We start from the raw sequence: 25,445 nt of genomic DNA, 5'->3' as shown, positions 1-25,445 counted from the left end.
GTTCGACTGACAGCAAAGCAAGCAAAATTAGACAGTACTGCGATGACATTACAATTTCAATTCAACGTTTTAGCTTTTTCATATTCCTTTACATGTCACTACGTTTAAATAGGTGGGACATTTTTTTCGTGGTTTTTGTATTAGACCCGTCGTCCATTTATATGTAAGTCAATGCACACAACCATAAAATTTAGTTTTTGAAATATCGTATACACCGAATTCAAAAATCAACCTGGACCAAATTCACCGAATTACGTATTTACACGCAAAAAGTCCTAAGATCGGCAACAAATCATCCACCTGTTCTCTCCAGCCGCAGGGGCAGATGGACGATAATATGAACGAATTGAATAGCTTCTAAGATTATTTACTTCTCACGTGTAGCGTGATTAGTAACTACGCTAAATTCCGCAATCTTGGTATTGTGATAAAATTATTATCTAATTTATTATGAAATTCAGATTAAAAGTGCTGTCATCTAATTTATTATACGTGAACTAAAGTCTAATATTGATATGCGGTTTCAATTTTGAGAAAAAATGACATTTTGTATTGGATTCTGCATTAGGGACACGCCACTGTTGTCAGGTTTTAGACATTTCGGAATTTCCATTAGATCTGAAAGGTTTATTGGGAAAAATTTGTGCTCTTCAGTTAGCTATCGACCTATATTATACTCGCTTTTTTTTTTGCACATTTTTGTTTTGATAAATAAGTGGAGTTTAGTCTTAGATTATGGAAACCAAAAGACATGTTACGTTGACGTTATATGCATATGATGTGTTTCGACATTGAAAACATAAACATGTTATTGTCTTTGTTTAACTATTGCGTGCCGTCTCAAGCCAAAAGAGATAGCATTACATTGGTCTGTGTTGTCGCGGCGGTGTACATTTGTAGAATTCTGCAACTGTCGCGATACTGCCTATTCTCAAAAAATACGTATTTCAATTATTTTGAAGCAGAATAGCAGAATAGGGAGGGAAAACCATTACTTGCAACATTTTCGTGTCTTGTTGCAACGTAATTAATTTTCTGTTTTAGTGAATATTTGAAACGCGTTAGTTCCTATGGAATGTGATGTTAGTGTCTTTTTTATGTTTGTCTGACGTATTTTTACACTCATTTACCGCACATTTCGTCATTTTTAGCTAAAATTCTTGAGCTGTTCGTGGCGCAAGTTGACCTTGAGCACTGACGGCCCACCCGCTCGTCTAGGCCCTTTGGGAGCGCTTCAATTTGCCTCACTTAGCGTGTGCGGACTAGGTTTCTATGCGTTATTATTCTAAGCAATAGCCCAAATATTTCGTGTAATTAGACTTATTTTAAATAGCTTATTCATAAATCTCGCCAAATTTTGCTTTGGTTACTTCACATTGCCTACTTGTTTGTATATTTTGATGATTGTTGTTAACGATTGTTTTGTGATAGTGTTGTTCTATCAGGGGTACATATTATCGATATTCTGTTATGAAAACAATTCACTACGAGGTTTTTATTATTATTTTTTCCTACTGACAACTCTAATACTAAAAATTACTATTTTTTAAAGCCAGCAATACAATGATATGTTTATCCAACGTTACCGGGTGACGGCCAATACCAACGTATATATAGCCTATTTGCCTTGGCTTGCCATAGTTCGGTATCACTCGCCTAGCTGACCGAGTGAAGGCGAGGGCCAACGTGTAGAGAGGTCATTTGGCGCTTATCACAATTCAAAGGCGCTCGGCTAGTAGTTTTCACACGTTTGTCCGTCCGCATATGAAATGCATACTGTTGTTTTAACGCAATTCAAAAAAATGGCACAATTAACAAAAAAACAAAGAAAGTACATATAAATTAACAAAATATCATCTTGTTCTTTTTTTTTTTTTTAGTTTATTCATAACAAAAAGAAAAATATTAACATTATTCTTTTCACTAGGTAAGAAACCTTATGGTTTAACATAAGTTAAGTTCTATTTCTGCGAATAATCAGGATCGATTGCTTTCAGAAATAGAACAAGATATTTACTTTCCTTTAGATATTTAATTTTTACACTCTACGATTTGCTTCCCGAAAGAATTCCTCGCCCAATAAATATCAACTATTTCCTGGCCAACGCACACTCTCCACTAGTATTCACTGTATACAAATTTCTAAAGCTTAATAACATAAATCTGTAACCAGCTCCTAAGTTTCACGCTAAATAAAACTTCCTAAAATGTTTCCAAAAGAAAGAAAATAACATAAGCCCTCGAATTATTTTTTCTAATGTCATAAAATATATATATATATATATATATTTAATAACCGGCAATCTATCTCACCACCGCATTACATGTCTTTCAACCCTGACGTTGGCGAAATCGTCGCGCAAAACGACGGAGATACAAAAGTTGAAGTTGAAGAACAAGATATTCCTTAATGGAATATTGATCTACTTTAATTAAACGTTTTAATCATAGTTTCATTACAGTAAACTAAAGAAACAAAAAAAAACAGTTTCAACATTCAAGCCTTACATTTGCATGTCGATAATGACTTAGATTATGGTACAACACTAAAGAAATCCGCCATTTGTAGCGTTCTATTTTTGTTTAGGGTCGAAACACAAAACTACAAACTGCGACGCGAATTGCTACGATGAGATTTCGTGCAGCAAAGCATTTCACTGCCACTGTTCGGGTAACCATTCCTTCTACGATCATCAACCGTACTGAACGTATTTTTTAAACTGGGTAGCGACATGGATCGTAAACAGAGTGTTGCACTGCTGTTATTGATGAGAAAGTATAGCCGCTCACGCGATGCGCTCCTCCTACCGCAAAATGGCGGCTATTTGGTTTCGCAAAATAGAAAAGGATTCAGTTTAAATACAAGTTTTTATAAATAAAAATTATTGTTCTGCATTGCTAAATAAATACCCTCCGTACTACCAACAAAAACATCTCAAGTAAAATGCAGTAATACACCGCAAATCCTGCACTTAAAAAGCACTAATGAAATTTTTGGTGTACTTGGGTAAATATGAAAATATTCCGTTTGAGTGGTTCTAACGTTTACCATGAAATTACTCCTTAAAGTATAATTTATAAACATTTATATTCAGGGTAAACTTAAAAAACGCTACTTACGGAATGTTTTCAATAAATAAACACCGAAATCACCAGCCCAAACAATAATACACACGATTGTCGTGACGTATTTTTGAAGTTGTTTATTTTTTTTAAATGACAGATCCAGGCATTAAAAACTTTATGGTTTGCTAGAGTAGTTACCGAAATAGCAATTAATATTAGTTCTTTTACCTGTTATAACTTCGATATCCGATAAATCGGTATAAAATCGTCACCGGCACCTCTAGGTGTGGTATGCGTCTACGGCTGCATGAATCGCGTGAGCGGATATGAAAAAACACAAAGAAGATTCACATCGCAGGAATGTGCCAAACCATTCGCAAACTCTTGCGATGCGTCGTGCGAGCTCGTAGATTTCTGCGATGCGACGTCCCATCGCAGTTTTGTGTTTTGACCCTTGGATAATATGCACGTTCATTTTGTAGTTAGGGCAGCTCCTTTCCTTTATTTCTTTCCATCCTCTAAGAGTTTAGTGCATGGACACAGAAAATTACGGCTTTGGGGAAATGCCCTGATACGACGAATGAAAATAAACCTAGCTGTTTTTGACAGTCGTCTTCACAGACTCGAATTCATTTAGGGGCAATGTTTGCCATTTACGAAATTTAAAACTATAGTGAAACAAAAAGTAACAGCTTCTACCGTTTAACTCCGTTTAACTCTTGCATGTAGTCTCTAAGATGTTTAAATTAAATATTGTAATGATAAATGTATTCGAATGTATATTTACAAAGAGCAACCCCTAGAGTTTCTTGCTCATTCGTCTCAGGAGAATCTGCCTTACAAATGAGCAGTAGAGTTTAACCATATGGCGATTTGAAGTGTAATTATTTAACTTTGCATCTGCAGTGAGAGCAAACTCGAAACACGAAACGTGTTTTTTAGCTTTTCTCACCGACTCAAATCGGTTCCGCGTTAAGAAGTAAATTGATGATAATGAATTACGCGGTGCGCACTATAAGTTTCCGGAATGAATAAGAAAAAAATAATATAAATGGTCAGAAATGAATTTTGTTGTTTCTCAAAATATTCTCCGTTAGCTTTTAATGCACTTTTTCATAAGAATGAACCAATTTTGAAAACATTTATGGCACTCCTCCGTGACAATCTCTGAAACATATTTTTCATACTCTTTGACAGCGTCTTCAAGTGATGAAAATAGTTGACCGCGTAACTGGTTCTTAATTATTGAAATAAATAACAGTCACGAGGTGCCAGGTTGGGACTGTACGCGGGATGGCGCATAAGGTCAACGTTGTTCACTTTCAAAAATTTATTTGTCTGTCTGGCCGTGTGAGACTTGGCATTATCGTGGTGCAAGATGATACGGCTTTTTCGGTTATTTTTACGGAGTTTATCAATAACTTCCGGCAAACAAATGGTCGTGTATCAATCACTATTCACGGTACAACGATTCTCCAAAGCGACAGTAGCCACGTGTCCAGTTTTAAGGCACTTTGCACGCGCGTCGCTTTGGTTGGTTTTGGCTCATCTCGAAAGACCCATACGCTCGATTGTTGCTTTGTTTTGGGATCGTAACTATAAATCCATGTTTCGTCACCTGTTACTGTATCCCACACCAAACGTGATGTCCCTTCTTTGAATGTGGTAAGCATGGCATTGCACTAAGTAACGCGATCCGTTTTTTGAGCCTCAGTCAAATTGTGTGGTATCCACCGAGAGCACAGCTTTTCCACACCCAAATGTTTGTATAGTATTGATTGTATTTGACTCAAGCCTATGCCTAAAGATGCCCGAATCTCATTGTATGTCACTCATTGTATCTCATTGTATGCCGCCGGTCTGTTTTGATCATACGGCGCACAGCATCGATGTTTTTGTTGTTCACAGCAGTGGACGGGCGACCATCACGAAATTCGTCACTGAGATTCACACGACCGCGCTTGAACTCTGCAAACCAGCTATAAATAGTCGTCTTGCATGGTGCTTCATCGCCAAAAGCAGTTTGAAGCCGAGCGAAGCTCCGCTGAGCTATTAAATTACGCTTAAATTCGTAGAAAATCATACTACGAAAATTTTCACGACTTAAATCCATGGTGATGTAGACAACCAATTTCTAAAATGACGCCACAATGTAAAAACAAGTGACAGTCAGATAAAACAAACTGTGTTCTACGGGCAAAGAGTTCCATCTTCAAATGTTTTAATTACTTTTTAAATATTGTTTATGTAAGTGGGCAGAACCGGAAGCTTATAGTGCGCCCTATGTACTATACAATAAGTACGTACGTCATGAGTGTAGCAAGAAACACTAGTCCTAGTTCTACGTGGATCCTAAAGTTTATATTACCAATTTCAGAACTATGAAGACTCTGCTTCTATGGCTGCATATCTTAATCTTGATTGCAATGGTGACATGTTGCCAAAGGTGTCCTAGGACGAAATGTCATGCTGGTCACAGGTGTTCGAGATGTGATGACTTTAAATGCAGTACAGGAGTCTCTATAGCGAAACCTTGTAATTCGAAGCCCTCTATACCGAAACTCTGTAAACCGAAACCCTGTAAACCGAAAGCCTGTTGTATAAAAGCGTGTAAGAAAATCTAAAGTAATTAAAGCGGAAGAATAATAAGCAGAAGACCAAGGTTTGTAATTTGACTTGGAAAATATATTTGTTAAAATAGCTGTGTAGGGTGGTGAGCGGAGAAAGGAAAATTGAGATGCAGGCGGAAAGCGCACAAGGAGTATATTAGATAAAAAACAAAACAAAAAGTTATGCGGCTAGCGACCCAACAGTGCGTCTCACGTGCGTGAAAGCGCAAGTTTAGTGCCGCAGCTTGAGTAAGATAGCAGTAAGTAAGGACCGAAATGTCTCAATACCTTGAGAGCCTTTTGGTGCCATACAAATGCTATAGCGGTAGAAAGGATTAACAATTCGTTTGTTCCGTGGTCGTCTCAAACCCGCGTCAGTGGTTTTGCGGGGGCCGTTCGAGGCGTCGGCCTCTTTCGGCGGGGTCGATCGCCGCTCGTGGAGACGGATGAGTCCTGGGGTTGGGTGTAATCCTCAGGTGTCGCAGTAGGGTGAGCTGCTTCAGATGGGAGTTTCTCAACCATCTACAGCAATTGATGTCCGGTGGGGCTTCCTCGGGCCCAAGTAGGTCCCTTGGAAGCGGTTTCATGTCTGGGTGTTGGGCTTGATGTGGTGCCAGTTCCTGTATATGGCTATACAGGCACTGTCCGTTACGCCGAAACATGGTCTTGGCCAGGCGATCCACGAAGCTGACGAGGCTCTCCATGCTCAAATCCGGTTGGATGACGTCATTCGTCACGTATCATGCGGCGTCTTTGATGCACCGCAAGATCAGTGACTGTTGGGCTCTGAGTCGCTGCCTGTTGCACTCTCCTACCAGCGCATACCGTGCTAGGGCTGTATATGATAGGCGGGGTCTTATACACTCCGAGTTTCACTCGAAGTGGGGAGTCGGGGCTAGAGAATCGGTCGCAGAAGTGATGAACCATACATTAACAGTTCAAAACATTTGAGATGACTTATACTATTGGAGTTAACAAAACGATAGCGCGTTTCAGAGTACAACTAATACCATCAAGCGGTGACGCTACGGAACTAATGGCATGTTACAGTTGTGGTTGCTACAGCTGTTATAATAATAATGTTTCTGGTTAACATTTCTCCCTCTTTCTGTCTTGCACGCTGCTACCCGCTGATTACTTTTAGGTACTCTCGATGACTCGGGTTGGCTATAAAGATCCAACTTTGCTTAGTTTTTATATAATTAATCTATATTTGTTTTTCTTTGGTGCATTATAAGAATAAAATGCCCTGATAACTACACAAATGACCTGAGCCTCTGGTCTGGTAATTTTGAATCATCTACGTTGTGTGTCGGGTAAATATATTCTTTCTTTGCCTCACCATTCTCATTTTGTTTCGTGCCGTCATCACTGCCTGCTCAATCGTTGCAGCGAGCAGTTCGGTTGTAATTTTTAATTGCGTCTAATTTTAATCCTTTTACCAGTTACCAAAAATCTCTTGTGCGATAAACATTTAAAAGATCACAAAAATACTTTAAAGTATTTTTAAAAAACCGGATTAACTTCTACGATTTCGTTTTCCATTTTAATTTTGAACTTTAAACTCGCTAAGCAAGATGTGTGGATGACGCGGAGGCTAAAATCTACAGAACATGCTCAAGCGGTGCCGGCAGCGCGTGACAACCTTTCCATGGCGCCCAACGTGGAACCACATAGGCTTTGATGTGGCGCATTGCGCTGGGCAGCTAAAGCCAGCCCACGAGGCCTGCGTGACTTTAAATGTAGATAGGGTTTGGTTGGTTGGTAATTGGTATATTTTGTTTCAAAAGTGATTTTTGTTAGTTAAGTTTGGTTGAGTGGGCAGGGTAATTCTTGAATACCTCAGAAGACTCGTATATATATCATCGATAGTTACAGAGGTTCAGCAAAGTCACTTTTCGTATAGCTCTCATCTAGTATTTGCCACATTGGATTTTTTTTGGTCCCAGTGGAATCTGACCAAGGTCTTTGACAACTATTATTTAAGAGTATACATACATACATACATAACTCATCCCTGAAGCTTTGGCCGGGCAAATAGGGGTTCTACCTGATGCAAATGGAACTTTTTTCATTCCCAGTAAAAACTGCCCAGGGTGTGGACCAACGTTTGTTAGAAAATCTAAAACTAAACACAATCTAATAAAAAAATGCAAAATTAAACATTTTCTGAACCATCGCAATTACTTTCGGTCATTTTTACCCATGCGGTCTTCTTGTAGAAGACAAATGACGTTAAACAGTAGAGGAATTCACCTGTATAGCGACCATCTTGGAAAACAGCGGAATCAATATTTCGAAATATATAAATTCGAAAGAAATTTCGAGGGTCGCTATTTTGAATGTGCCATTAAAAAATCTCCGGCATTTGGCTTCTACCGCCCTTTAAGACGTTTGATTGAACATTGCCCACCCATTTCAAAACTCGCCGAGACGTATTTGCGTTGGAAAGTATGACAGCCATTTTGTTATTTCGAAAATCCCATAGAAACTACAAAAACCTATAATGCCGGTCGACATTAGTTTCTGATACACAATCGCGACATCCACTCATCATTTTGGCTCGTCTCGATTCCTTCTGGAAACTATTGCACAGCTGACCATGGTTGTGCGGCAGTGGCTCCGGCGTCCACGCAGCGAGCATCCCCTTCGACCTCCCGCGCCCACTTCCCCTCAGGAAGGCTGGCGCGAGATACAAAATCCACACTATTATCGGCGCTCCGAACGTAAACGATATAATTATAGCCCCTATAAAACATACCATACCTTTGAAGTCTATTAGCTGTCACTTCGGGTATTCCACGATATGGGCCAATTCAGTGGCTTATGGTCGGTACGGAGAATAAAAGGAACCGCCCTGCCATGTAAATACTGGTGGAACCGCCTTACGCCAAAAATTATAGCAGTCGCTTCTTTTTGAATCTGTGAGTACCGTTTTCTGCCGCGTTGAGCATTCTTGACGCGAACGATATTGGCCGTTCGGACCATCGGGTTCAATTTGCCCCAAAATCACAGCTAACACCGAAGGGGATGCATCTACAGTTAAAATATGTGTCGCTTCCGGATTGAAATGAGCGAGCACTTGTTCCCAGCCAAACATTTTTTAATTTTAGTAAACGTTTCATTGTGTTTAGGCGTCCGGGCTGGGCAAAATACATGCTACGTCTTAATTGAAATAAAAATTAAAAAATATGTCCTTATATGTATTTAAAATATGAAATACCAAATACTTTCTTGAGGTGTATTTGAAATAGAAAATACAAATACAAGTTACAAAATACTTTATTAACATACCTGTCCACCACAGGAAATTGTTGTGTATAACCAACAATTTCCTTCAAAGTTTTTTCCTTCCACAATACATAACTTTAAAAAGAAGTTTTTACGTACAATTATTATTAATATTCCCATACAAAACGAATACTTTATATGCGTGTAAATGCCATTCATAACACGTTCACAACACAAATTAGAAAGATGGTTCACTAAAATCACAAATTCACAATGCCGTTATAGCCCTTATACTAGGTATTCTATTTTTTTCGTTTTGGCTTCTGTCCCACTAAGGACAATTCTGCTGGTGTCCGGGTTGAAAAACTACTCTAACCTTAGAGGATGGAAAAAAAAATAAAGGAACGGAGTATCTACCAAAATTGTACCACATAAATGGCGGATTCAGTGTTGTACCATAATCATAGATAAGTCAATATCGACATACAAATGTATGGTTTGAATGTTGAAACTGATTTTTCTGTTTGTAATAATTACATTCTTATGTTATATTTGTTGTTTCAAACAAACCGACGTTTCAGGCCCTTTACAGGTCCCATGGTCACGGTTGACTGTCAACCGTGACCATTACAGTAAACTGTATTTTTTTAATATAGTTTTTTTTATAGTTTACTGTAATCAAAGCAAGAGTATATCATAAAGTATATCAATATTCCATTTGGAAATGTTTTTTGTCAAATGGGAAGATCTTGAAATGTCATATGAGATTTTAAAGTCATTATTTTGTATTTATAAATGTTCACATATGTATTACGAAAAGTGAATATGCACAGAAAAAAATGTAATTTGAGAGTATAGTAAAAAAAGAAAAAAATTGTAATCTAAATCTGGAGATCCCTACGCCTTTCCAATCTCAAGATTGATATTAGAAAGAAATTTTTAAAAGGTTTCCAAATAATGTAAGCTGTTTTGTATTTATGCATTGGTATAGAATTAATATCAGTGATTTTGATTTAGGTGAATCTTTAATTTTTGAAATAAATAAAATTACTTATATAATAATAATAAAGTAATATTATCGATAATCATAAAATCACACATAATATTAATAATACGTTATTTGCTTAAAACATGGTATAACAGAAGATGTAACAAGAGGCAGTGCCAGTACTAACAACTATTTCGCATATTAAACAACCATATATTAAACTACGACAACAATAAAAATGTCACAAGAAATGTCACTCATGTCATGTCACAATGTTACAAATAAAATTTAAAAAAAATTAAAATCACGATGAAATTTTCATCTTATTTCCTGTCAAATAATTTATTTACCTATGTCATAAAAATATTTTCATTGAAGCGCTTAACTTCGTTTTAAACAAACATGAGGCTAATAATTTAATCTCGAGCGGTTCACATATTGGCCGCTGTCAATTTTGTTTTAAGGAACTGAGAGTGCCTAGTAATGAGTCTATTTAATCAAAGTGAAATATAAAGTTATTTACCTATAAATGTAACGATGGAATTGCATTATCATGTAATATATTACATGCACGTAACTATAGTTACATTCAAAGTTCTATTAAAATTTTCTTCTTCAAAATGAGGCGAACAAACGAACGATCTTACATATATATTCCACAGACCTATAATTTCCAACCATTTTCACTTTCTTTTTCGATTTGTAGATAACCTTCAAAAATAATAATAGTAATGAAATAATAAAAACCTCGTAGTCAATTGTTTTAATAACAGAATATCGATAAGATGTATGCTTACAAGAACAACACTATCTCAAAATAATCATTATCAACAATCATCAAAATATATTAACAAACAGGCAATCTGTAGTAACCAAAGCCAAATTCGAATAAACTACTTAAATGAGTCTAATTACGTGGAGATATTTGGGTTATTGTATGATTTATCAGAAAAATAACACATGCCGGTGTAATGTAACATTTGGTTGATTTCCGCTTTTTCTACTGCCGCACCCCTTAATACTGCAGCGACGCATTTTTATCAATACTTAATTGTTCTCACTGTCAACATTTTGTCCATTTCGTTACAATTCTTGCGAATAATTCACTAAGACATTTGGTAAAACCTTGGTTTTGACATTTGATGTACTTCCCTTTGACAACTGGAAACGGTTATCAAAGAGTACTACAAATATGGCAACATGAGGACAGTTGGCATTTAAGATGACGTTACGCACCTTCCGATTCCCGTGTTTGACTTATATTAATGTAGTGCTATCTCTTATGGCTTACGACGGCACGCAGTAGTTAAACAAAGACAATAAAATGTTTATGTTTCAACGTCTAAATGCATCACATACATATAACGTCTGATATAGATATGTCAATATAACATGTCCTTTGGTTTCCATAGTCAAGTTATAACCGCGAAAAGATGACTTTGACATCTTTGACATTACCATGCAGTGTTGCCTACATTTTCATCCTGTAAGGTTTATATACACACACATACAAACACACACACACACACGTCACTATTGAGTTCAATATCATATAAATCTATGCACATCACATAATAGGCTGTACATTGAAAAAAAAGTATTTTGTTGAAATGTACAACGAAAGTATTTGAAATACAAATTACATAATACGAGTAATTGAAATACAAATGCAAAACAAGTATTTGTATTTTAAATACGTATTTCAATTACAAATAATTCAAATACTGCCCAGCCTTGGGCGTCCAGCACCATTCAGTACTAGTTTTTAGTAATTCATATAATGGACTTAATATTGCGGACGCATTGGGTAAGAAATTTCGGTAATAGTTTACTAGTCCTTAAAACGATTGAAGCTGCTTAACATTGGTCGGAACTGGCGTATCCACCATGGCTTATACTTTTTGCGGCGACTAGATTAGGCCTTTTTTACTTATGACGTTGCCTAGATAGTTTACTCCACCTTTTGCAAGGACCTGAGTCTTGTAATCTTTGTAAAACCTCATTAAGTCGTTGCAAATGCTCAAGCACGTCGTCAAGCAGGCACAGTGTGTAGGGCGCGCCCGCGGAATAGGTACAGCAGGTGCGCTCGCCAGCCTGAACACCATGCTAGTGTATTTGAACAAACCCATAGGTGTGTTAATACAAGTCAACTCTTGTGAATCGTCATCTAGAACGAACTGATTGTACGCATTCGACAAATCTAATTTTGTAAATTGTTACAATACACCTTCGCAAAAAGTTCCGTTAGCGTAGGTAAAGAATTATTGATCAATAACCAATTGTTTATTTATACCGGTCAAATAATCGGCACAAATCCTAATTGACCCATTACGCTTTTAAACAGGCACGATCGGTGACGCATACCGTGTGTGGTTAACCGGTTTTAACAAGCCAAGCTCGAATAAATACAGGTTTTGCGTTTTCTTTTAATTGTAAACTGACTTTGTATTTATTAAATTGTCCAAGATTATCCGAAAACACAGCCGAATATCGAGATTGTAATTGCATTAACACACTATCTTCATCAGTTTGTTTACAATACCGTATAGGCAATCTTAAATAATGAAATAAAATCACGGCCTAAGATTGGCGGCCCGCCGTCTTGGTCGACGTAAACACTAAGTGATTGAGAATGGTCCGCATAATTAACGGATAGTACCACCCCCGAGTAGTAGTTTTTTAGCTACCGACAATGGTACATGACTAAAATATGTTTTGTATGTCTTCGGAGATCGCAGTAACGGGCGACCCGCTATCAATTTCAAATTTTAGTTGAACCCCCGATATTGTTACCGTTTCTGTCTTCGGTTCTCCTTTTATTGAACGAATATTAAAACACTCACCGTCGTTGTCATCGCCCTCGTCCACAGCACCCGATTCTACGTAGTTAATTTTTTACACATCCTGTGTAGATGACCGGTAAATTTACACTTTTTACACTTACACTTAGCGAAACGACACTATGACGAGTCATGATTATAAAACCCGCACACTTGACACTGCACTTTGTCTCCTGTAGCGACTGTTGGGGCCGAGATCGCACGCCTCTGATCATTGGTCGGCGCGGGTTGTGCGGCAGCGGCGCCAGCGCGCGCGCTGCGTACACTCTCTGCCAGCGCGACCGCCTTGGCGAGAGTCCAAGTCCTTAAGGTCGTGTGCGAAGAGCTTGTCCTTCTCGGGCCCTGATACCATGCCCATGACGAATCGATCCCGGAGTGCTTCCTCCACGTTGCTAAACTCACAATGCGCCGTAAGGCCACGGAGTCTCGCGGCCCACTGAGCGTACGTTTCTCCTTGTTGCTACGTAGACGCATAGAACTTGTACCGCTCACCGAATCCACAGCGCTTCGGAGTAAAATGACTGTCCAGAAGCGTGAGGATATCGTCGTAGGGTACATTTTGTAACAGCTTAGGCAGCGCGAGATCCGCCGCCAGTTTGTGCGTGCCATCACTGAGTGCGCTAAACAGGATCGCTCGCCTTTCGTTCCCGCAGGATCGGTTTTCTGGTCGATGTTATTTGCAATGAGCCACTGCGATATCCGGCACTTGTACGTTTACCAAATTTGGACATTGTGGTCACACGCCTACAGGAGGCCGAAAATTGAACCAGACTTTTTTTTTATAACGAGTGCGTAGTCGTCGCCACTGATAGATACGTAAGAAGGAGGGACGAGTGAAACTACTGCTTGCTAATAGCGTCCTCGCGTGTATTCAAATAGCAACATTACATGTAGAGGTGCGCTTACACACACATACATAGTACCTAGTATATTTAAACAATAATAATACATAACTGTCATTTCAGGTTTGTTTTTTTTATTAGGAACAGGTAAATAAAAAATCTAAACTCGCTCTTGTTACGGCAGTTAGTTCAATATAGAATAAATTACTCACCTCGTATTTGCATTTAAGGCACTGGGCAATACTAAAGTTCATATATTACCTGTTTCAGAACAATGAAGACACTGCTTGTATTGCTGCGTCTCTTAATCTTGATTGCAATGGTGACATGTTGCCAGAGATGTCCTGCGGGAGAATGTCCTCCTGGTACCAATTGTTCGCAATGTTTTGACTTTTCATGCAATGGTGGTCATGTCTGTCCACCGCCAGGTGAGGTCTGTCCATCGTCACCTGCCGCGACTACCTGCATACCGAAACCCTGTAAACCGAAGAGACCCAGTAGAACAAGAGCCAATAAACCGAAATGCTGTTGTAAAAAAGCATGTTGTAAAAATCCGTAAAACCAAAAGTAACTTACGCTGAAAAGTAATAAACAGAAGACTAAGGTTTGTAATTTATCTTGGAATATATAAATATAGTCAAACTATTTATAATAATAATTTTTCTGATAATTTATCACACAATTTCTCCCTCTTTGTACACGCTGTTATACGCTGATTACTTTTTCTCACACTGCCTTAGGTTGGCGGTAGATCCTTTCCACCGCCCGCCATCCACCTTTGCATAATTAACGTATGTGTGTTTTTTACACATATTACCTGGAATCAAACTAGGAGCTGTAGTTTGAATAGCAGATCAAGGGAATTAATTTCTGTCTGCTGCACTATCGAATACAACAAGAATGAATTTAGAAAAGTTTTCCCAAATTGTGCTCACGGAATTTGCCATATCTATTATAACTGAAAGACGACCATAGAAAAAACTGTCGCAATGCCTTAACTGTCATAAAAATAATGTGAATGTCATACTTCATCATCATCAACAACTTTGACGCATTCACTGCTGGACATGTCTGCTTGTCAAGCAGTTTTCAATGATGTTTTGTAAGATGCAATTTCTATGCTAAAGTCGTTCTATGCATTATCAGTTTTAGAGCAATGAAGAAGCTGCTACTTTTCCTAACTCTCTTAATTTTGATTGTAACGGTGTTATGTTGTTCAAAGAAGCCAAAATGCCCTAAGTCGCAATGTCGTACAGGTTACGAGTGTAAAAGTTGTAAAAACTCTGATTGCCAGAACAGGCGACAAAGTAAAAGTGAGCCACAAAGTAAAAGTGAGCCACAAAGTAAAAGTGAGCCACAATATAAAAGTGAGCCAGAAAGTAAAAGTGAGCCACAAAATAAAAGTGAGCCAGAAAATAATAAAAGCGAGTCACAAAATAAAAAAAGTGAAAAGTCCAAAGAACATCCCAAAAGAAACTCCAAAGACAGTCCCAAAGAAAAACCCGAAGAAAGTCCCAAAGAAAAATCAAAAGAACATCCCAAAAGAAACTCCAAAGACACTCCCAAAGAAAAATCCGAAGAAAATCCCAAAGAAAAATCAAAAGAACATCCCAAAAGAAACTCCAAAGACAATCACAAAGAAAAATCCGAAGAAAAACCTAAAGAAAAATCCAAAGAAAAACACACAAAAAACCACAAAGAAAAATCCAAAGTACGGTCCAAAAAGTAATTAAAGCGGAGTAATAATGAAAGGAAGAAAAGACTAAGGTATGCAACTTAACTTGTAAAATACACTCCCGGACACATAATTCGAGCCACCTCGCATCAATGTTAAATGTCCTAAGCTTAAACAATGTTCGATTGATCAAGAACTATCCTACGCAATTTTGAAACTAGTATATTAAAAGTGTTTAGTATAAGTCCTTTTTGGAAATATGGACTTGCAAAACCGGGGAAACCTTTTTCTTCGATGATAACACTATTTTTTATATTCTAGCCCTTTAAGGCAAAAACGCGAGGTGGCTCGAATTTTGTGTCCGGAAGTATATATTCGTTAAAATAGCCGTTATAATAATAATAATATTGTTTCTCATATTTATTTACATATTTTTTGTGAAAATATGTCACTACTTTGTTGTTACAGTTGACAGAAAATTCGAACAAACTGAATGCAAAATCATTTAGACAAAGAAACCGTTGCAATTAATAAAGCGACATTTCTTGTCAGTCCCTGGTAACTGTTAAGGTACAGTCGATGCCCTTAACCGTGTATTTCATTCTGAGTTAATAAAACCGTTTGTCAACCGTAACCACGGGACCTATAAAGGGTCCGAAACGTCGGTTTATTTGGAAAAACAAATATACGCGATTTAAATCCGGAAAAATAGTTTCATTTCCTACGTGTAACAATCGCGAAAACCTAAGAACTCGATATGTTAGTCATTCTTTGTTAACTTTTAGGCCAACTTTTTCACTTTCTTCCATTGACTTACAAATAAATGGACGACGGGTCTAATACAAAAACCACGAAACTTGGGAAATGTCCCAAGTCAACCTATTTAAACGTAGTGACATGTAAAGGAATATGAAAAATCTAAAACGTTGAATTTAAATTGTAATGTTATCGCAGTACTGTCTAATTTTGCTTGCTTCGCTGTCAGTCGAACAAACGAAGTCTAAAGCGTGAATGACGCTTTGTATACGATTTTAACTCCCTATAAGTTCGGACACTTTTCAGCGCGGACCCGACGTCCGTATAATTGTAAGTCAATGCTTTCTTCGCACAATCAATTTATCATGATTTGACATGATCCTCTGAAAACAACACTATGTCGTCCGCAAATTGTAAGTGTGACAAATATCTGAAATTTTTAAACCATTTGTTTCCCAATTAAGTTTTCTAAAAATTTGTTCGAGCGCTGCAATAAAAAGTTTTGGTGAGATAGGGTTTCCTTGTTTTACACCTCTCTCAATTTATTCAAGAAGAATAAGCAAGAAACTCTAGGGTTTGCTTTTTGTAAATATAAATTTGAATAAATTTATCAATTAAATAAAAATTGTTTCAAACATCTTAGATTGAGAATACCTGTAGGACTAAACGGATCACTACCACAGTTTTGAATAAGCACTTAGGGTCGTATTCTAGAACTCTACTCAATGCTCAAGTCAGGATTGCAACTGAAACACAAGCACTGGAAATACGACCCTAATGGCAGGGACTTGAGTATGATTTCGAGTGCTTTAAACCATACTCAAATCCTTGAGAGTTCTAGAATACGACGCTTAGAGTAAGCTGTCGGAAAAGATGCCGTTCAAAAAAGTGACATGGTTATCATGATATTTTTATACACTCGCGAGTTTTAAATCGCAAAGACCTGAGGGATACATCGTCTGCGTCCTTCACTAAGTCCGATTGTGGACAAAGTCCTATTCGAATCCAAGAAAATACGAATATCGCTCGTACACCTGGAGATAAAATGATCCCTGTGACATTTCGGACTGTCGTTTCTCGGTTTCGGAACAGGGGGTCTACTCTGGGTCTCCGTCCGACATCCGTCCGAAACAATTACTGCCAAATAAGCAATACTTGACCAAATGAAAAGACGCGTGATGCGAATGAAGATTGATACTGGATACTTGTCTTTTAATTTTGTCGAATATTACTTTTTTGACCATTGACTTACAAATTAATGGACGACGGGTCTAATACAAAATCCACGAAAAAAATGTCCCAAGTCAACCTATTTAAACGTAGTGACATGTAAAGGAATATGAAAAAGCTTTTAAATTGTAATGTCATCGCAGTACTGTCTAATTTTGCTTGCTTCGCTGTCAGTCAAACAAACGAAGCGTGAATGACGCTCTGTATACGATTTTAACGCCCTATAAGTTCGGACACTTTTTAGCGCGGACCCGACGTCCATATAATTGTAAGTCAATGTTTTTGACAGTAATTGTTTCGGACGGAAGTCGGACGGAGGACGAGAGTAGACCCCCAGCTACGAACCCCGCATGCCTGTAGTTACAGTGTGAAACTTTAAAATTTTGAAGTACACTGCGTAGCGGTAGCTTCTAAACTTAAATATAATCTAAATTGAATTGTTTCAGCTCAATGAAGAACCCTACGTCTATTAATTCATATCTTTATCCTCTTCCCCGTGGCGGTAACTTGTGGCAGAAAGTCTTGTGTAAAGGAGCTTGAGAAATAACAGTTGCCAATCTAAATAAGTCGCAGTGCTCTCTTTCTCATCCTTATTATAGAAAAAACGAGCAAATTGAAGTCAAAAAGAGCAATTATGAAAGGTTTGTATTGTCTTGTACTTTAATATCAGTAAGGCATATTTGTCGAACGGAACCACTTTAAAGCAGTTAGAAAAAGCTTTGTGCCCGTGTAATAAGAAGAAAAAAGCCATTGTGCGGTTAAACTGATTATTCGTAAGGTAGAGATTCCTCTGAGAATGAGCAGGAAACTCTAGGATATGCTCTTTTTAAATAAGTTTGTATTTGAATACCATTATCATTACAATATTTAATTTAAACAACCAAGATCGAGACTATCTGCGAGAGCTAAGCGGGACACTTTTATAGAAGCTTATACATTGACTATGTCTGTCACTATTTTTCATAAAAATACACTTTCGGACACAATTCACGCATTTTTAGTATTAAGTGCCCTAAGCTGTTTGATTGATCAAAATCTATTACGCAATTTTGAAACTAGTATACTAAACGTCTTTCCATAAGTCCTAATAAATAAAGCAAAATGCCTTATGCCATTACGTGACGTAGTTTTAACGTCTAAAAATTTTCGTAGTCTTCAAATCGCATACACTGCAGATGTGAGTTTTGATAACTTATTCACACGTGGACCCCATTGCAATTTTAGATGCTAAATATACTATACCTAGAAATCGGGCTATTGTTCGAGCTGAAACAAAAGGCGCAGTCTGTTTTGCTCTTCCTGCATGGACTTAAAGCTTTTTCTGATAACCTCAAGCCGATTCTGCGTTAATAAGTGTGATGGTTTCTATTAGACATAGTAATTTTTTTTTAGTAGCCGGAGCCCGTGATTGCGTTCTCCTGTTCTCGCGACCCTTGTTTTCGAGATTTTCCGGAGCTTAATTGCGTATATTTTTGAATGATTATCACTACTTATAAGTTTCTTACCACGGTATAAGTTCTTTTTATTCTTATATTTTGGAACGGTCGCGTCTAGCCTGCTCCCATATCACGACTACCTGTTGTGACTGTGCCGTGGACGTTTGTTTTATCGTTGATCGACTGTCGTGTCTAGCTGTTCCCACGAGATCTTGACGATAATTTGTCGGTTTATGGCAGCCGCCTTGTCGCTTGCATAACGGAATCGTTTAAAGCTGCGATTATCTAAACTCGCATGTTCGTAACGTCAAAACGTGAACGACAGTTAATCGTGTTGTTCTATGTGTGAACGAGCCACGACATTTTAATCTGCACGACTATCTGTCGTCATGTCATAATGGTAACGCGCCCTTACACGCTCCATGGTCACGGGGTTGCGTGGCCAGTGGCAGATGATAGTTTTAAGAACAGCTTTACATTCGCTGTATCCACACGCAAAACTGAAGTCGAAGCATTTTTGTTTGGAGGTTCTAAAATCTCTCACTAGATGTCACTAGAGGCTCAGAATGTCGAAAAATCCAGTACAAAGATCTTTCACAAAACACAAGGCTTTCAATTTCGCTGCATTTCCGCGTCCCGGAAAAAAAGTAAATACTCGGTGCGGTCTCGCGAATAACTAGTTTCCGAGACTGTTTCAAAAGTTGGTTGCCATATTTATAGGCTAGGCATTTGAACAGTAAAACATGATTTTAATTAAGTTCTTTATTAACTCGAATCATGAAATGAATAAGGTTATTTTTTCAATTTCATGGGACGAACAAACGACACGCCAATCCCTAATAGTTGCAGTGCCACAAATTCGCAAAGATCTTAGATCTTCCATCACCCTGAGACATAAGTTGACAAGTCCCATGTGCCAGTAATTTCATCCGCACCCTTACCCTTCCAAACTTGAACGCTGTAGTGCTCACATGAGTAAGTAGTAAGTAACCCCAAAAATTTTAAAATCGATACTTTTATTTCGCCAATAAAACGAATGATTCTTTTTTCTTATGTGGCCGCCGAATACGTCTCAATTTTAAAAAACTCTATCCTACATGAATGAATAAGTTTGTGGGTTTCAGGCTGCAGGATACCTGCAATAATGTATGGGTGAATAAGTGCATGTGGTATTACATACATGTGATATATCGTGTGGGATGTATGACACCAGGCGTATTAACTTTCGCTGTCGCACTTTTCGATTGGTAATTTACTCTGGCCTCCAATAAGGTCATAACAATTTTGTATTTCAATAAAACACAGAATAATTCAGACATTGAGCTGGAATTTATTTGGTGCAGTAAGCATGCTACATTTCAGAATCGAATTCCATCTCGTTCATATGACCACCGCGAGCATATTTGCAGTTACTCAAACAATCGATCTATTGAAAAGGAAGTTCGATATTCGTGTAACCTCGTGAAATGGTCCGGTCGTTAGGTCACCTCATGCGGTCTAACGCCGCTGGATTACTTGTATGTGGGGTTGCGTTAAGTCGTTGCTTTATGCCACAAGCTCAGAAACAATATTAAGGGGTCGATTCAGAACCTTTACGATAACTAATTTGTCGACCGATTTCTTTTCATTTTTATTTACAATACCCGAATCGAACGTCGGAACTAGCATTCGGAACCGAACCGAAATGACGTCACCCTAAACTTCTCGACCGGCAAAGGCTACAAACGTTATTCAGAACACGGTTATCGAATGAAAGTTACCGAACGTCCTATTGTTTCCAAAGCAATAATGTAATATGAAGTCTGTTATTATTTTAAATAAAGTCTGGATTTAGTTCAATTTTATTAATTTATTTTAATGCAAGACTTGATGCATTCCTATATTTTAGGCCTTTATATTCTGGCCACATAGAAGTGGCCGCGGAAGCATTCCGGGCGCGGGAATTTTTGTAATGTAGGTACTGTACTGAGGGGTATAGCTCTAATGCATAGCGAGAGGTACTTTTATGAATATAAACTGGAATAATCTTTAAAAATATACTTTATTTCACTTTTTTACATGTTACTCGTTTTGGGTTACAAATCAATAATGTCAAGATGCTCCATTCTTTTCTCTTAGTTCATTTTCAAAGCATTCTAATTATGAATCTATTCACTCAGCCAGTGATTCTACTCATAGAGTAGCGCCTAGACTACATCCCTCTTCCTCACAGCTAAAGGGGTGAACATCCCTAGCTGTTGGTCTACCTATGATAGGCACCTCCCACTAATGAATTTCATACATTTTCATGTATATTTCACTCACTCGTTCATTCCATTTCTGATTACTATCTGTCTCCACTGTCTCTTTCCACCAGTAAGGCTACAAGAAATTAGGGAAAATTGTTTCTAAACCGGTAACACTGGTCGTATCCCTTAATGCACTATGACTATCTCATTTAGACATGATAAGTTTGACATTAGAAAAAAGAGACAAATATATTTTTCTTTGAAATTTCAATCTGTTTCAAAGCTAGCCTTTAAATTTAATAAAATGGTCCCACATTTTAGACATCTGTTTGTAGGACATTGCGTCACTAGTATTATTTATGCTCACCGGTAACAGGTGACGAAACATGGATTTGTAGTTACGGTCCCAAAACAAAGCAGCAATCAGCGTATGGGTCTTTCGAGATGAGCCGAAACCAACCAAAGTGGCGCACGTGCAAAGTGTCTTAAAACTGGTCACGTGGCTACTGTTGCTTTGGAGAATCGTTGTACCGTGAATAGTGATTGGTATACGACCATTTGTTTGCCGGAAGTTATTGATAAACTGCGTAAAAATAACCGTAAACGCCGTATCATCTTGCGCCACGATAATGCCAGCTCTCACACGGCCAGACAGACAAATGAATTTTTGAAGGTGAACAACGTTGACCTTATGAGCCATCCCGCGTACAGTCCCGACCTGGCACCTTGTGACTTTTATTTATTTCCAATAATTAAGAATCAGTTACGCGGTCAAGGATTTCGTCACCTGAAGAGATTGTCGAAGAGTATGAAAAATATGTTTCAGGGATTGTCACGGAGGAGTGGCATAAATGTTTTCAAAATTGGTTCATTCGTATGAAAAAGTGCATTAACGCTAACGGAGAATATTTTGAGAAACAATAAATTCATTTCTAACCATTTATAGTATTTTTTTCTTGTTCATTCCGGAAACTTACAGTGCGCCCCACGTATATTAATCACAATAATCTTTTTTATTGGATCATACTAAAGTGTAGTAAAGCAAAATTCCCCTATTCTTCGAGTGAGAAAGTTGATTGAACATGATTTAATTATAAAAACCGTCGAACCGTGTTCGGAATAATGAAATTCGAAATTTCATTCAAATTCGGCCACACAGAAAATACGGAACCATAGTGCTTATACTCAGGGCAGCCATTATGTTAGTTTACTATAAGATTATCACCACATATATGAGGTTTTTGTATAATTTTACTATTCAAGGATTATTTCAATGCGACCACGTGCTCGATTTGTCTTTAAATACATTTTGAGTGTGATATCTCGGAATAAAAATTGTGACAATGGTAACACCGCAAAAAGTCGAGAGTTGCTTACCGTTTGTCAGTTAATCTGTGACCATTGAGGGTGTTTGTTAGATGGTCAGGAGACGAATGAAAAGCCTAGAAAACTGTACAACTACTAAATAAGTCTTAAATAAAGCGTCACATTAAACTTTCTCATCAAAACTAATGTATTTACTTGTTTAAATTATTGGCAAGGGCGTCTGTGTGTGTTTGTGGATGAGTAGGTATTTGTGGGTATTACTATGTTTGTAATATGTGTGTGATTGTTTCTTCATTAATTATGTTTACTGAATAACTTTTACTAAACTGGTCCATTATTTAGTTCACGTGTCTACATAATGCCATTAACAAAGAATGTATACTTTATTGTCAAATTAAAATATTCTTCTAAAACCACTTGATATTATCTTATAGCAGCTTCTGCGCCCACTTCACACACACCCCACCGGGTGTGTTTGTGTTCTTGAGGAGTGTGAGTTTGTTTCACTTTGTTATCAAAGCATATTATCACCAGAAAATTTATTATTGTGTTAAAATTAAAACTGCCATTTGTTGCGCTCAGCAGTTTAAGCTCGTTTTTGAACTATTTTAGAATGAAAAAGATCTTGCTTCTATTACTCCACCTTTTTATCTTCATTATCACGGTGTCAAGTTGTAAAAAATATAAACCAATGACGATACGTGCGCTCTAAGCCTCGAAAGAGGGTTAAATTTCCTAAACTAAATTTCCTTTGTAAGGGTACAAAGCTTATCTTATGTGTCCTGGTCAACCATTGAAACAAACTGCTAGCGAACAAAATCAGTGCCCTTGAAAGGTTTGTACTTAACAACACCTTAGCACGTCCTTTCTATTCTAACCCCCGTCAGTTTTGTATTTATTAAAAAAGTAAAAGTTACACGAAGTAACACGAAGATACATTTTTGCAGAAACTCCGAATTTCGTGACTTAATATTTTCGTCAAATGACCGTAACGCAATTTGTGCAACGGGTATTAAAGAAAATTAGTTTTTTTATAATTTATATCAAGTGACAATAACTCGACTCATCCGAAGAACATAGTCCGATGTGATTATATAGCGAAAAGAGAATAAGTACGTTACGAGGATAATTTTCTTATTCAAACTAAGGCTCACGTAAAGGTGTTTAGAGAATTTATATATCTTATTTCATTTCGGAAATATAAAATCGATCAACGGTGGATCTGACATCCACAGCGAAGTAGAACGAACGAATGTACTACGTCCTGAGAACAAGTGGTTTTGCATAGATCTTTGTTCTACGGATGAGCCGAACGTATTGTATATACTTATGTGAAATACGGTAAAATTTCAGATCAAACTGTGAGTAAGCAGATGTTACCGAATAGATAACTAATAAAGGTACCTTGTACAATGGTAGCTTGTTGACAGTAGTTATTTTTTTTGCTGTCAACAACCAGTGACTCTTTTTGCCACTCGGAAAATACGTCGAGGCAAGGCAGACATTCATGGCAGCCAACGTGTTAAAGAGTACCTCTAGTGCAATTTCACTATATTCTTTTTTAATCTATCTCCATTAAAGTTAACTGTTACATCCCGCGCAACAACAAAACGTATTGCCATTATATTGTTCAGGCTCTTGTTAAATTTAACAATAAAAAATGATTTGGCAGTTTTATTCACGTTTTGCGCTGACCCCGAATTAATTCTTTCAGCGTATTGAAGATGCTGCTTCTATTACTGAAACTCTTAATTTTGATTATCACGGTGTCAAGTTGTTATTCATGTAAACGTTCAAAGCCCCAAAGGGGGGTAGTCCTAATTGAACCTCAGGATCGACAAAGAAAAAGATTCAGAAGCCCTTTCATGTCCTCTAAAATTCAACGGCCGTGCCGAACAGCATCTAGAGGACGGTATCCTGATAACCGCTGAAATTCCCAGGTTTGTACTTGCGGAATGCTTTCACTGTTACTCATATTTTCCTATTTGTGACATGTTTTCTTAACATTTTCCTGCTTCGGTCTAATGACCGTACTAATGGCATGGACTGAGTTAATAGATGAATATTATAATTCCATTTGATATCTCTCGCCTTGCTTTCGGCATGCATACGCCTGGATGCGGCCCGTATAAACAAAATGGTTGATAGGATATCAAAAATCAATGGATGGTCCTAGCTCATAAATTCATTTCACCCTAAAAGTTTATTATATTTTTTCGAAACGCCAGCTTTCGTAAAGTAATATTAGCATCCATTTAATATCAGGAGAGTTACAAGGCAATTGGGATAAACTAGGTTCATACATCGCATATTTTATCTTATCTCCGATTCATCTTTGTCATATCAGTGCCTCATATTTGATTTTATTTACTGACAGCTACTTGTTATCGGAAAATCACAGAAAATCAACAGAGCAATAGATATTTTATCACAGGTTATTGGTAACAATTTTAAGAGAGCTCGTGTGAAGTAACACTAACGTGGTGCCAATTCTCAAGGTCAATTTGTGCAACACAAACACACTCCTCCTCATACGCAATGATATTTTGCAACAGTTTAGTACTTTTGTTGCGCATTCCATGTATAGATTTATAATTAATCTGTTTCAAGATAAGAAAAAAGTGCTCCGGGTATTTTACTCTCGTTCTGTAGTAACGAAAACCAACTTAATTTTTTCAGCACAATGAAGATCCTCATCTTATTATTATATCTCTTCATAATAATGGTATCAAGTTGTAGATTTTACAAGTTTCAACCCCAAAGAGAAGTTGAAATTAAGATAGAACAACGAAAAAGACTCAGACAATCTTTCATACCTTACAAAGATCAAAGGGCGCGCCCAGACCGTCTCCTCATCGCAGCAGCCATCCTAAAACACGAGGAAGATTATTAAATACTTTATATACACGTGTCCAAACCCTTGGTATCATCACATGAATCTCAGAAAAAAATCCCAAAGATCGACAAGTCCCAATAGATCACAAGTGCACTTTAAAGGTTTGTACTTAACATTATAAAAAGTTTATACTTTGAATTGACTAGGTGAGGAAATGCAATGTAATAAGCTCCTAAATGTTCATGGCCGCCCTCCACACGAAAATACCCACCGCTGATATTCACGGCACCCAATTCAAACAAACACAAACACGCACACGCTCGCATACGCGCGCGCACACACACACACACACACACACACACACACACACACACACACACAC

General features: G+C 37.6%; 1 long non-coding RNA gene across 12 annotated transcripts in view; it reads left to right on the top strand.

Moving 5' to 3' along the window:
- LOC113228971 overlaps nucleotides 1–25,445 on the top strand; it is a 90,822-nt gene that overhangs the window by 46,846 nt on the left and 18,531 nt on the right. For 4 of the 12 annotated variants that reach the window (XR_003310359.1, XR_003310357.1, XR_003310364.1 and 1 more), the window contains exons 1-4: nucleotides 15,195–15,343; nucleotides 17,684–17,878; nucleotides 23,942–24,167; nucleotides 24,907–25,224. The exons of 2 other annotated variants lie outside the window; for them this stretch is intronic. This is a non-coding gene — a long non-coding RNA (uncharacterized LOC113228971). Of the gene's footprint in view, nucleotides 1–15,192; nucleotides 15,344–17,683; nucleotides 17,879–23,941; nucleotides 24,168–24,906; nucleotides 25,225–25,445 lie in introns of those variants that run through there. 6 more of the 12 variants (XR_003310358.1, XR_003310356.1, XR_003310361.1 and 3 more) reach the window with 6 other exon arrangements.

Source organism: Hyposmocoma kahamanoa, unplaced genomic scaffold (assembly GCF_003589595.1).
Source record: "Hyposmocoma kahamanoa isolate Upper Pololo Valley unplaced genomic scaffold, ASM358959v1 263, whole genome shotgun sequence".
NCBI classification, from domain to species: Eukaryota; Metazoa; Arthropoda; class Insecta; order Lepidoptera; family Cosmopterigidae; genus Hyposmocoma; species Hyposmocoma kahamanoa.
The sequence above is the reverse complement of the archived record's forward strand: the minus strand, read 5'-3'. Positions and strand labels throughout refer to the sequence as shown.